The sequence below is a fragment of the Pongo abelii genome, chromosome 1 (genome assembly GCF_028885655.2).
Source record: "Pongo abelii isolate AG06213 chromosome 1, NHGRI_mPonAbe1-v2.0_pri, whole genome shotgun sequence".
Taxonomy (NCBI): domain Eukaryota; kingdom Metazoa; phylum Chordata; class Mammalia; order Primates; family Hominidae; genus Pongo; species Pongo abelii.
The window spans coordinates 139,974,440-139,987,422 of record NC_071985.2 but is presented as its reverse complement, the minus strand read 5'-3'; the positions used below and the strand labels follow the sequence as shown (position 1 = coordinate 139,987,422).

General features: G+C 42.9%; 1 non-coding gene across 1 annotated transcript; it reads left to right on the top strand.

Annotated features, from left to right (window-relative positions):
* The first annotated feature begins 12,184 nt into the window (after positions 1 to 12,184).
* Positions 12,185 to 12,286, top strand: LOC112130952 (U6 spliceosomal RNA). Its single transcript, XR_002913118.1, has one exon. It is a non-coding gene; the product is annotated as a U6 spliceosomal RNA (small nuclear RNA).
* Positions 12,287 to 12,983: the final 697 nt, after the last annotated feature.

The following is a 12,983-nucleotide window of genomic DNA, read 5'->3' as shown; positions in this document are numbered from 1 at the left end:
TGTGAAATTCATCCTGCTACCCTACTCCATCTTGCTACCCCAGATCTCCCTCCTTTCACTCTGTCCACCTTGGCCAGTACTGAGCCCCTTTGTCCTGATGACCCATTTGGACACACTTCTCTGGTTTAGACTGGCTGTCGATTTTGGCCACAGTTGTAGAATTTGCCTTCCACTCTATAGCCTCCAGGCCTGCGAAGAGATAGCCCTGCTTCTGGGTCTGCCTTCCATTTCCCTAAAGGAGTCAGGCCAATCTCCCCGCATAGAAAAGGGGTCTGACCCAGGTCTGACCAGGTATATGAGAGTCAGGTCAGAAGTCAGGCAAATAAGTGAAAGCTGGAAAAGCAATGTTATCAAAGCAAGAAATTAAGCGAATGAACAGTCAGGAATGACCATGGAACCCCCAGTACTGTGAGTGACCCAAGGAAAAGTTTTTGAGGAACTATATGGACTTTGGAACCCTGTAACTTTACTGTTAAAGATGAACAGGAATTAGTTTTCACAAATTGGTTTTAATAAAACTTATTTTCATACATCTTGGCTGATTTGCTTTGTGGTGGGAGGAGTTAATGTCAGTGTACTAAGTTGTCCATAGAGAGATTTTCTGAGGTTGCTGGTGGAAGTTTACAGCAAAGAAAAGAAAATGTACCCAAACCCTGTCTGTGTGGGCATCTCTGACACAAGACATATGAAGTGAGCTGTGTTGTATGTAACTGGCCAGTTACATACATGGCACCTATAAGTCCTGGAGAGCCATACAGCCAGGGGATGAAGCCGGGCAAAATGGCCCTAGCTTTGGTTCAAAATTTGATCCCAAATCTCTTTTGGTCTCCTGCTCTGCTGAGCTGTGCTGGAAATGTACAGAAGTCTCCTTTATCTTTCTGCTCTAATAGGAGAGCCAGGCCCAAGCTTTTTCCTCTAGGTCTCCCCTTTGCTGGACTTCACCCCTGTCATCAGCCCCTTCCCTGACCCTCACCTGACTCCCGGGCCTTCCAAGGGCAAAGGAGCCATGGCAACCTGCAGGCCATCTCACCACACAGCTGCCTAGAGTGTCAAGAGAAAGCAGTGTGAGGCCACCCAAAAGGGAGCTGAGAGCCAGAGGGTGAGTCACTTTGCTTCTCCCATGAACAGATGTCTAAATGACATGGAGATGCCCAACAAGTCTAGTGGGATGGGAACTTGTGGAATTCCTAAGTACCCCAGACACTCCCCAGAGACTTCTAGAAACGCTGCTGTGGAGTTGGGAGGGAGAACACCGTAATGGGGTAGTCATGAATAGGTGGGGATCATCCCCTCACAAAATGTGTATAAAAATGCTCATTTGTACTTACAGGCTAGAGGCCTGTGGATATTCAGATTTCATGAAAGAAATGGAAGATATTTGTAGGCTCTTCTCAACTTTTCTTTTTAGAGAGAATTTTGCTCTGTCACCCAGGCTGGAGTGCAGTGGCGCCATCATAGCTCACTGCAGCCTTGAACTCCTGGGCTCAAGTCATCCTCCCATCTCGGCCTCCTGAGTAGCTAGGACCACAGTGTGAACCACCACACTCGGCGATTTTTTTGTGTGTGTGTGGTAGAGACAAGGTTTTGCTATGTTGCCTAGCCTAGTCTTGAACTACTGGCCTCTAGTGATCCTCCTGTCTGGGCCTCCCAAAGTGCTGAGATTACAGGCATAAGCCTGGCCCTTCCTCAACTTTTTGAATTGAGTTCATATAAAGGAGAGACAGAGGAACTTTGTTAATTTCATCAGCCCCACGGAGTAATACCATTAGTGACAATTATAAAAAGTGAAAACCCCACTTATTTCCACCTCATGTGGCAATATTCCAAAGAATCTTGAAATGGGGCTGATCCATTTCAACTTGACCCAATTCTCTATGCATATGATATGACATTCTCCACTTTCATACCCGGAGGTAAGAGTTTCTCTAGTTTAAAATAATAAAGATAGAGAGATTTACGAATGGTTAGGTTTCTAAGTTCTAGGTAGCAATTTCCTCTTCTAGAAAAATAAATTCTAGTGGTACTTACCTGTGTTTCTTAAAGGGTTGTATTTTTTAAATCGGATTAATATATTAATGGTGTTCATATATAGTACTAACATGAATACATTAGACCTGTGCTTCTCAGGAATTTCACAGAAATTTCACAATCATTAAGGTCACTTTTCTATTTCTCCCTCTTCATTTTCCTTCATTCTCCATCATCTGTCTTGCCCTTAAATGATTATAACTTAGAATTGGATTTTTTGAATTAATTTTGCTTCTGTTAAGTAGAATTTCCTGTTCCCTACTTTTAATTTTTAAAGCTAAAAGACTAAATTAAGTTGCCTTTTGCTTCTAAGGCTTTTTACTGTAACTTCTTTGTTGCTCTTGAACTTCAATAGTTAAAGTGTTCAGAAACCAAGCTTTCCCAAGCTCTTCATGCAGCCTCCCTGCCCCCACCCTCTCAATGTTGTTTTTCCTTTCTCAAGGGGAGGACTGTCCTAGGAGGGGCTGGGGGGCAGAGACAGACTGCAGGAGGAAGAGGAAAGGGGAGAAGGGATAGCATTCCACTTTGTATCCACCTCACAACCTGCTGTTGACCTGCCTACATGATTAATCTCAGGCTGCAGTTTGGCCCAAGACAATATTTGATAAAGAACCTTCTAAGTAGAGAAGAAAGTACTTGATTTAACTTGGAGGCAAATATTCTATTTAAGAAAACAGATCGACATTTATATGCACTTAAAAATACTGTGACATTTTTGGGAATTGCTGGGCTCAAATAGCTTTCTGGAGTTAGGAAATCAAAAAACCTGCCAGATGACATTTTTGCTCAAGGAAGGGAGGAGGTATAGAAGAGAAGAATTTGGATTTTCAGCTGAATGTCTGGCTTAGCTGTTAAGCCTCTCTGGCTGAGAATGTGCTTTCTCGCTTCTGTTTTTGGTGTAGTGCCAAGAGAAGTATCAGACCACAAGTAATCATTGTTAACTTCAGTGGAAACCAGAGCTATTAAGAAAAATATTAAAAGCCTGTTCTAGGATTATAACATTTTAGAGAGCAAAGAAATAAGATACCTGACTAACCTGTTTTATTGGGTTGTAGATGGAAAATGTCCTGACCAGCTGGGTTTTAAGCAAGAATGACATTTTTTCCATATGATTTGTCATGGATTTTAAAAAGACAATGTGCTTAGAAAAACTTGGTTAGTGCCGGAAAATAACCGGCAGAAAGCTTGGTAACTCAAATTCATGATACAGCAGAAATAATTTAGTTATTTGGCCAGGATGGCCCAGTCCTGATATGCTTAAGCTCCAGAGAGTTGCCTACATTGTCTTTGCAGAAAACAATCCACATTTGTGCAGGATGCAAACTGAATTCCTTTGAACTTCACTATAAAATCCGCATTTCTCAAAATGTATTTTAGAAGATTTTGCTAAAAGATTGGCAAAAGCTACAGATACCAAAAAGTTATTTTCATTGGAATTTACAACTAAATATCCTGAGTAACAGATAAGCATGGGTGAAGGTCTCACAAAGAAAGACCATAAATAGGTGAGGTGTTGAATATGTTAATTAGCTTGATGTAACCATTTCACAATGTGTACATATATTGAAGCATTACATGGTACAACATAAATATACATATAACTTTTATTTGTCAACTCCTTAAATTTTTTTTTAAAGGGGAGATGTATGGAGGGGCTTCCTCCGACAGTTGAGGAACAACTTCACACATTTTCCTTCTTCCATTTTTGTTTCCCAATTAGAATATTTAAAATCCTACCCTTGGCTGGGCGTGGTAGCTCATGCTTGTGATCCCAGCATTGGGGAGGCCGAGGTGGGAGGATTGCTTGAGCCCAGGCGTTCGAGACCAGCCTCGGCAACATAGTGGGACCCCCATCTCTATTATTAAAAATAAATAAATAAAATAAAATAAAATAAAATTCTACCCCAGTGCAGGCCAAGAAGTGACACTTTGAATTGTAAATTTGGTTGACTATGTTTGGTTGCGTTTGACTGAGTTTGGTTGACTTCTGTTTGCCACTTCAGCTCCATTCTCCATTCTTTGTTCCACACTTCCACCTGGAGGTTGGTCTGAACACACCACACTGTAGCTTCCAAGTCCTCTGGCTTCTGGTTGGGGTTGACTGATGGGGATTTGGGGCACTGGACTGATGAAAGGGAGGAAAATGAGTCAGGAAGAATTTTTACTCCTTGGCTTCTTCCCTGTGAGCCCCTTGACCAAAGATTACAGCTTCTATCCAGGTGACCTTCTCCATGTGACTACCTCCTTCTGGCATCTGGTGACTGCTCCTCGGTCACTGCGGCCGAGGGTTATCCTTTGTGGTTCCCCTATACCCTGCCCACATCTCTATAAGCAACCCTTTGTAAATAAATCCAATTAGAATGATTCTAAGTTAAGTGTGTCATCCGATTCCTGCTAGTCTTATAATTCTGCAAGTCTTATCACAGTCCTCTAACGATATTCTAAGATACTCATGGGATAAGAAGCCAGGGACTGACTACACTCCCATTGGAATCTAATACAATGTCCCAGCCCATTGCTGAACCCCATCTGCCAGTGCTTATTGTGCAGTGCCCAATCTCAGAGCCTTGCCCTCACCCCTGCTCCACCAGCCTGCCGATCACCACGTCCCCCACCTCCCTCTATTCCCATACGCACCTCTGTGACCCAAAGCACCACGGTCTCCCAATATCTACTTCAGAAGCCTGCCCACTCGCCCTCTGTGCCCCCTCTTAAAAACATCCCATATTGCAAAGTGCTCTTTCTATCCTGTGAATCTCGTCTTGTCATGTAGACATTGCTTAATAAATAAATGTTAAGTGAGGGAACAAGTGATGTTCCTTTTAGGCTTAAAATCCCTCCATGGCTTCCTACTGCACTTAGGCTAAAGCCCAACAGTTTGACCAGGCTTGTAAGGCTTGCAAGACCCTGGAAGATCCACCTCCTGCTGCCTCATCTCACACAACTGCTCCTCTTGCTCTCTGCTCCACGCACACTGGCCTCCTTTTAGTTCCTGGAGTGAGCTGGGCTTTCCCTGGCCTCAAAGCTTCTCACCAGTATCCCTTGTGCTAAAAATTTTCTTCTCATCTCCCTTTCACTCATCCTTTAGGTCCCAGCTTAAATGTCATTTGCTCAGAGAAACCTTAGCTAACTCCCCTCCCATCCCCCAGACAAGACCAAGTTGCCCCATTCATCCCTTTTGCAACATATATCCCAATCATGATTAACTATGTGAATTGTCACTTAACGTCTGACAAGTCTAATATGTCTCTCTACTGCTTGCCTGGATGGCTGAAATACCTTCCTAACCAGTTTCCAGGCTTCCACTCTTGCTACCTCCCCATGTTCGGTTTTCCACATAGCTGCCAGAATGAGCTTTTAAAAACATAAATAAGCCAGGTCTGGTGGCTCATGCCTGTAATCTCAGCATTTTGGGAGGCTGAGGCAGGAGGATCGCTTGAGGCTGGGAGCTCGACACCAGCGTGGGCAACATAGCAAAACCCCATCCCTACAAAATAAATATCTAAAAAATTAGCCAGGCATGATAGCGGGCACCTGTATTCCCAGCTACTCAGGAGGCTGAGGCAGGAGGATCGCTTGAGCCCAAGAGTTTGAGATTGCAATGATCTATGATTGTGACACTGCACTCCAGCCTGGGTCACAGAGTGAGACCCTGTCTCTAATAAATAAATAAATAAATACAATTTTAAATTTTTTTGAGATGGAGTCTCGCTCTGTCACCCAGCCTGGAGTGCAGTGGGGTGATCTCAGCTCACTGCAACCTCCACCTCCCGGGTTCAAGCGATTCTCCTGCCTGAGCCTCCTGAGTAGCTAGGACTACAGGTTCATGCTACCACACCCAGCTAATTTTTATATTTTGAGTAGAGACAGGGTTTCACCATGTTGGCCAGGATGGTCTTGATCTCTTGACCTCGTGATCCACTCATCTTGGCCTCCTAAAGTGCTGGGGTTACAGGCGTGAGCCACCATGCCCGGCCCTAAATTTAAAAAATAAAAATAAAAACAGAAATGGATCATGTCACCTCCTGGCTCAAGACCCTCTGAGGCTTTCCACACACAGAGTAAAACCCCAGCCCTGCGCCCTGGCCTGCTGCACCTGCTGCGCCTGCTGATCTGCTGCTTGACTCCCTCTCAGTCCTCATCCCAGAGTGCTAGACCTCACACATTCTGGCTTCTTCTGTTCCTCCAACTTCTACCTCTCACCATCATACCTACCATCTTCCTCCTATTTCTCTTTTTAAGTTTTGTCTCTGAAATTTCTAATGTGGTTGAATAGTTTATGATGTGCTCATGGATACCATGTGCATTTACTTTTCCAATGCCCTATGTCCTATTCTCTTGTTAACTGCACTCCCCTTGTTTAGCTGATCCTCTCCTATGCCAATTCATTTTTTTAAAATCGAGGTATAATTTACATATAAAAAGCTGTACATAGTTAATATATACACCTTGAAGAGTCTGAAGATAAGTATACAACTGTTTAACAGTCACTATAGACGATGCCATAAACATCACCATCATCCCTAAGATTCCTCCTCACTCTCTTTTTGCACCCTTTGGTTGACACCTCCCCATTTCTATTTCCCCTTTACCCAGCTCCTGGGAAGCACCATTCTGCTCTATGCTTCTGTGAGTTTGACTCTTTTGGATTCCTGACATAAGTGGGTCTCACTCCAATCTTCATACTGCCTCCCACTCCCCCAGTGGGCATGTGACCCAAGTCTGAGCAGTCTAGGCTCCCATTCCCTGATGCTTTTCTTCTCTTCCATCAGAGAAGACATGGAAACCCTCGTACTTTATTATGCATATTCTTAGAGACTGTCACCCTGAGAGAAAGTAGACAAACCCTTAAATTAAGCAATACATAAGTAAGGAGTTCCTAAATGCTTCAAATTCATGTATTTATTCAACATTTATTGAGCGGTTTCACGCTACCTACCTGTTGTTCTCAGAACTGGGGAAGCTTATGGCAATGAACAAAGCAGACAAAAATCCCTGCCCTGAACAGCTCCACAGCTGTCAATATCAGCCATGTGATTACTAAAATTCTGAGTGCTGAAAGGGGGTGCAGAGCACTTACTGTATCCATCAAAGACTTTGTGATCAAACAAGTTTTACCACAGATTTTGCAGATTCTAAGACTAATCTACTCAACAAAGCATATTAAAAATGCAAGCTATTAATAGAAAGAGACATTAAAATTCTATTTTTTCAAAGAGCTCAATCACTCTGCTGGTTAGAGATAATATGTAATCAGTTCTGAATCCAAAATGACTCTGGAAAGTCAAGAGAAGCCACAAGGTCATGCTCACATCTTTCCTCTCCAGAGAGTTTCAGAACATCAGCACTGTATTAAAAATAAAATGGTTAAAAAAAAGAGAGAGAAAGAGAGAGAAATTCTAGACCTAGGAACTGAAAGTGCAAGAATATGAGTTTGGTATTGCAGAGAAAAAAAGGTTAAGCTTTTCGATCAGTTTAATACAGTAAAAGCCTTCTTAAGCAGTGATTTATTTCTATTTTTGTGATTAATTTTATTTTTATATTATTTTATTTAGCGAGGAATAATTAAGAAAATAAGTAAGCAAATAAAGAAAAAAAATCTGTTATATTCCTACCACTCAAAATTAACTCCTGTTAATATTTTGGCATATTTGCTTCCAAGTCCTTTTTGATGTTCCTACTATTTTTAAAAACATTTGATGTTCCTACTATTTTTAAAAACATTCTGTCTTACTGTCTCTCTCCATCTTTTTGTCTCTGTCTCTGTCTCTCTCTCTCTGCCTATGTATATACATATATGTGCACACACATATATACTTCTTTAAAAAATATTGGAACATTAAGTTAATGCTAAAGTCTCTTTTGAATGTTATCCCTCTTGGTTCCCAGAAGTAATCATTATTTTAATTTTTTTTTTTTTTTTCTTTTTGATACAGAGTCTCACTCTCTTACCCAGGCTGGAGTGTAGAGGCACAATCATGGCTCATTGCAGCCTCCACCTCCTGAGCTCAAGTGATCCTCCTGCCTCAGCCTCCCAAGTAGCTGGGACTACAGATGTGCACCATCATGCTCAGTGAATTTATTTATTTATTTATTGAGACTGAGTGTTACTCTGGTGCTCAGGATGGAGTGCAGTGGCACAATCTCGGCTCACTGCAACCTCCACCTCCCAGGTTCAAGTGATTCTCTGCCTCAGCCTCCCAAGTAGATGGGACTACAGGCGTGTGCCACCACACCTGGCTAATTTTTGTATTTTCAGTAGAGACGGGGTTTTACCATGTCGGCCAAGCTGGTCTTAGGCACCTGACCTCAAGTGATCCACCTACCTTGGCCTTCCAAAGTGCTGGGATCATAGGTGTGAGCCACCGCACCCAGCCCCCAGTGAATTTATTATTTTAAACTTGATAAGTATCCTTCTATTCCATTTGCTATACTTTTATATACATATGCAAATAAAAGGGATCTTTTGCTACTTGCCTAATGCCAATCTGGGATCACAGTGGGGTGGTTGTAGGATCTGCATGCCCAGATGGACATCTGAATTATAGTTTAGGCTAAGCTGAGAGCCTCACCAAAAAGTACATGCATACAACCATTTTCCTGGAAGCAAATTGTTCCTATCCCATAAGATAAAATTAAATGCATTATTGTGTCACAAAGAGCATCACGATTTCCCAATATTTTATCCTGAATAAGTATGAAGACCACTGCTCTGCCGGAGGGGTTGAGAAAAATATTAAGTGAGAAACCCATAGATATCAGGTAATGATCAACGTGTTAAAAATGGAATCAGGCCGGGTGTGGTGGCTCATGCCTGTAATCCCAGCACTTTGGGAGGCCGAGGTGGGCAGATCATGAGGTCAGGAATTCGAGACCAGCCTGACCAACATGGTGAAACCCTGTCTCTACTAAAAATACAAAAATTAGCCAGGCATGGTGGCACGTGCCTGTAATACCAGCTACTCAGGAGGCTGAGGCAGGAGAATCACTTGGACCCGGGAGGCGGAGGTTGCAGTGAGAAGAGATCGTACCATTGCACTCCAGCCTGGGTGACAGAGCGAGACTCTGTCTCAAAAAAACAAAAACAAAAACAGAAAAAGGAATCAAATATGAGAATAGAGGTGAGGGTGCCTAAGTGGGTGAGGAAGGTCTCCAAAGAGGTGACCTTCAATGTGAATACAATAAACACTGTGAATACAGTGCGGAAGCAAGCCAGAAAATGTCAGGAGAGCAGAGCAAATCAGTGCAATGTGATATTTGACATGAAATGCCACACCTGTGGTTCACATTACAAACTCATCTCTTGAGAAGAAATGCTAATGGTCAGAAATTGGTACATTTCCTTCACCAGCTACCTGAGTAGCAGACAAGAGGTCTCAGTCAGTATGTGGTTTGTTAGATTATCAGAAGCTATAACCAGAGGTGACTTGGGGGACTATGCAGGGCTATTAGGACTTCTGGGGCCCTTAAAAAATTTGCCAGGAGTTTGTTTTTGCTACACTTAAACCTCTCTTGGCCTGGCACGTGCCTGTAATCCCAGCACTTTGGGAGGTCGAGATGGGCGGATCACCTGAGGTCAGGAGTTCAACACCAGCCTGGCCAACATGATGAAACCCCATCTCTACTAAAAATACAAAAATTAGCTGGGTGTGGTGGCACATGCCTGCGGTTGCAGCTACTCAGGAGGCTGAGGAAGGAGACACTTGAACCCGGGAGACGGAGGTTGCAGTGAGCCGAGATTGCACCACTGTACTCCAGCTTGAGTGACAGAGCAAGGCTCCATTTAAATTAAAAAAACAAAAACAAAAACACCTCTCTCTCAGCCGTTTGCCCCTCTGGGCCCCCAGGGCACTCACACTGCCCAAGGTCATGCCAACCCGCCCAGGCATTTCTGGTGGATACCTGTTGTGTGCCAGCCCAGAACTCCTCCCTTGTTTGGGTAATGGAACCCTTTTTCTTCTGACGCATGTTCTCCCCGTTACAAACATGTGGTTCAAAAGGAGCTGCCACGTTATTACAAATCCTGCCCTTTGGTCACATTCATGAGTCTTTGGGTGGGAACATGACTAAAACTGGGCCAATCAGAATACTTTGTGCACTGACCACAGACTTCCACAGCCTGGTCAAGGCTAGGTCAAACCACAAGCCAAGTTAAGCAGCATCCATCCCCAGGATTTTTTCACTTGGAGCTTAAGGAAAGAAATTCAGTCTCTGTCTAGGAACAACGTTGTGAGCACCGAGGCAGGGGAACTGTTGACAGTCCTGTTCCTTGCTGTGAAGGAAGCTGTGCTGAGAGAATGAACCCTCATGCTGAGAGAAGCTGAGATATAAGGAAGAGAGTTAGTGGTATTGCAGCTCCTGCTTCCAGATATCCTGGAATTCCAACTATATCCCCTCTGCAATTATGAAAGGCTGCCAAAAAACTTCCCCCTTTGCCTCATCTAATTGTGCTCAATTTCTTTCATGATAATACGAATCCTAATATAAATGTCTTCCTCCACATTGCCTTAAGTTCTAAAATTGCCCTCCCGCTCCCCTGCTTCCTAAATAAAATTGTTCCTCAAGTTCATAGGCCAAAGTAATCTGATTGGCTACTTGAAACAGTTCACCCTGAGGTATGGACAATTCAGAAGCTTCCTTGTGTTGATAATGGGGTCGACTACACACAGGTGGGGGCCGGGGTATATGGGAAACCTCTGTAATGTCTAAATTTTGCTGTGAATTTAAAACTGCTGCTTAAAAAAATCTTAAAAGCTTCCCTGGAACCTTGGCCTTAAGATTGAACCACTTTATGACCAAGCAATTCTACTTCTGGGTATATAACCAAGAGAATTGAAAAAGTGTATATCCACACCAAAATTTGTACATAAGTGCTCGCTTTAGCAGCACATATACTATTAGCTTGGTGCAAAAGTAATTGCGGCTTCAGACCGTGCATGTTAAATCATTATAACTCAGCTCAAACACATCTTTATTCATCAAAGTAAGAACCATTACAATCAACATATTTTTGTCAGCGAGAAATATGTTTGTTTATTCCTGTAGCATAAAAATCCGTGCTTCGGGATTCGACGAACTCTTGGAAAGCATTTTCTGCATCCTGCTGATTGTGGAAGCATTTTCCCTGAAAAAAGTTGTTGAGATGCTTGAAGAAGTGGCAGTCAGTTGGCAAGATATCAGGTGAATATGGCAGGTGAGGCAAAACTTCGTAGCTCAATTTGTTCAACTTTTGAAGCATTGGTTGTGCACCGTGAAGTCGCACGAAGTGAGGCTGTCATGGAGAAGAGTTGGGCCCTTTCTGTTGACCAATGCCGGCTGCAGGTGTTGCAGTTTTCGGTGCATCTCATCGATTTGCTGAGCATACTTCTCGGATGTAACGGTTTTCTCCGGATTCAGAAAGCTGTAGTGGATCAGACCGGCCGCAGACCGCAAACAGTGACCATGACCTTTTTCTGGTGCAAGTTTGGCTTTGGGAAGTGCTTTGGAGCTTCTTCTTGATCCAGCCAATGAGCTGGTCATTGCTGCTTGTCCTATACAATCATTTCATGTCATAATCCGATCTACAAATGGTTCGTTGTTGTTGCGTAGAATAAGAGAAGAGGACATTTTAAAAGAATGATTTTTTTTGATTTTCGCTCAGCTCATGAGACATCCACTTATGGAGCTTTTTCAGCTTTCCAATTTGCTTCAAATGCTGAACGGCCATAGAATGGTTGACGTTGGGTTCTATGGCAACTTCTCATGTAGTAGGATCAGCTTCGATGATTGCTCTCAACTAGTCGTCGTCAACTTCCGATGGCCGGCCACCACGCTTCTCATCTTCAAGGCTCTCGTCTCCTTTGCAAAACTTCTTGAGCCACCACTGCACTGTATGTCCGCTCATTAGCAGTTCCTGGGCCAAACGCGTTGTTGATGTTGCAAGTTGTCTCCCCTGCTTTACGACCCATTTTGAACTCGAATAAGAAAATTGCACAAATTTGCTTTTTGTCTAACGTCACTTCCAGAGTCTAAAATAAATATAAAATAAACAGCAATAAGTCATTAGCAAAAGACAAAAGTGAGAAATGTGCATTAAAATGATGTACAACAGAACCACATTTATTTAAGAAAGTATTCCAATATCAAACAGCAAATTTCAACAATGCAAAAACCACAATTACATTTGCACCAACCTGATAAAACTGGAACAATACAGAGAAGATTAGCATGGCCCCTGCACAAGAATGACATGCATATTCAGAAAGCATTTCATATTTTTCCATTAAAACTTCTTTCACCTCGGCTGGACGTGGTGGTTCACGCCTGTAATCTCAGCACTTTGGGAGGCCGAGGCGGGCGGATCACGAGGTCAGGAGATCGAGACCATCCTGGCTAACACGGTGAAACCCCGTCTCTACTAAAAATACAAAAAAAAAAAAAAAAATTAGCGGGACATGGTGGCGGGTGCCTGTAGTCCCAGCTACAGGCTGAGGCAGGAGAATGGCGTGAACCTGGGAGGCGCAGCTTGCAGTGAGCCGAGATCGCGTCACCGCACTCCAGCCTGGGTGACAGAGTGAGACTCCGTCTCAAAAAAACAAAACAAAACAAAAACTTATTTCACCTCAAAAAGAACTAAACACAAATGATCATAGCAGCATTGTTCATAATAGCCAAAAAGTGGAAACAACCCAACTATCCATCAACAGATGAATGCGTTTAAAAATATGGTTACTTATACAATACAATCTTATTCAGCCATAAAAAGGAGTAAAGTATTGATACATGCTACAGGACAGAAGAACCTTGTAAACGTCATGCTTATTGAAAGAAGCCAGTCACAGAAGACCATGTTGTGTATGGTTACATTTAGATGAAATGTTCAGAATAGGCAAATCCATAAAGACCTAAAGTAGATTAGGGGATGGGGGAGGGGATACAGAGAGGGAGTGTGTTTTGTTTGTTTGTTTGCTTGTTTG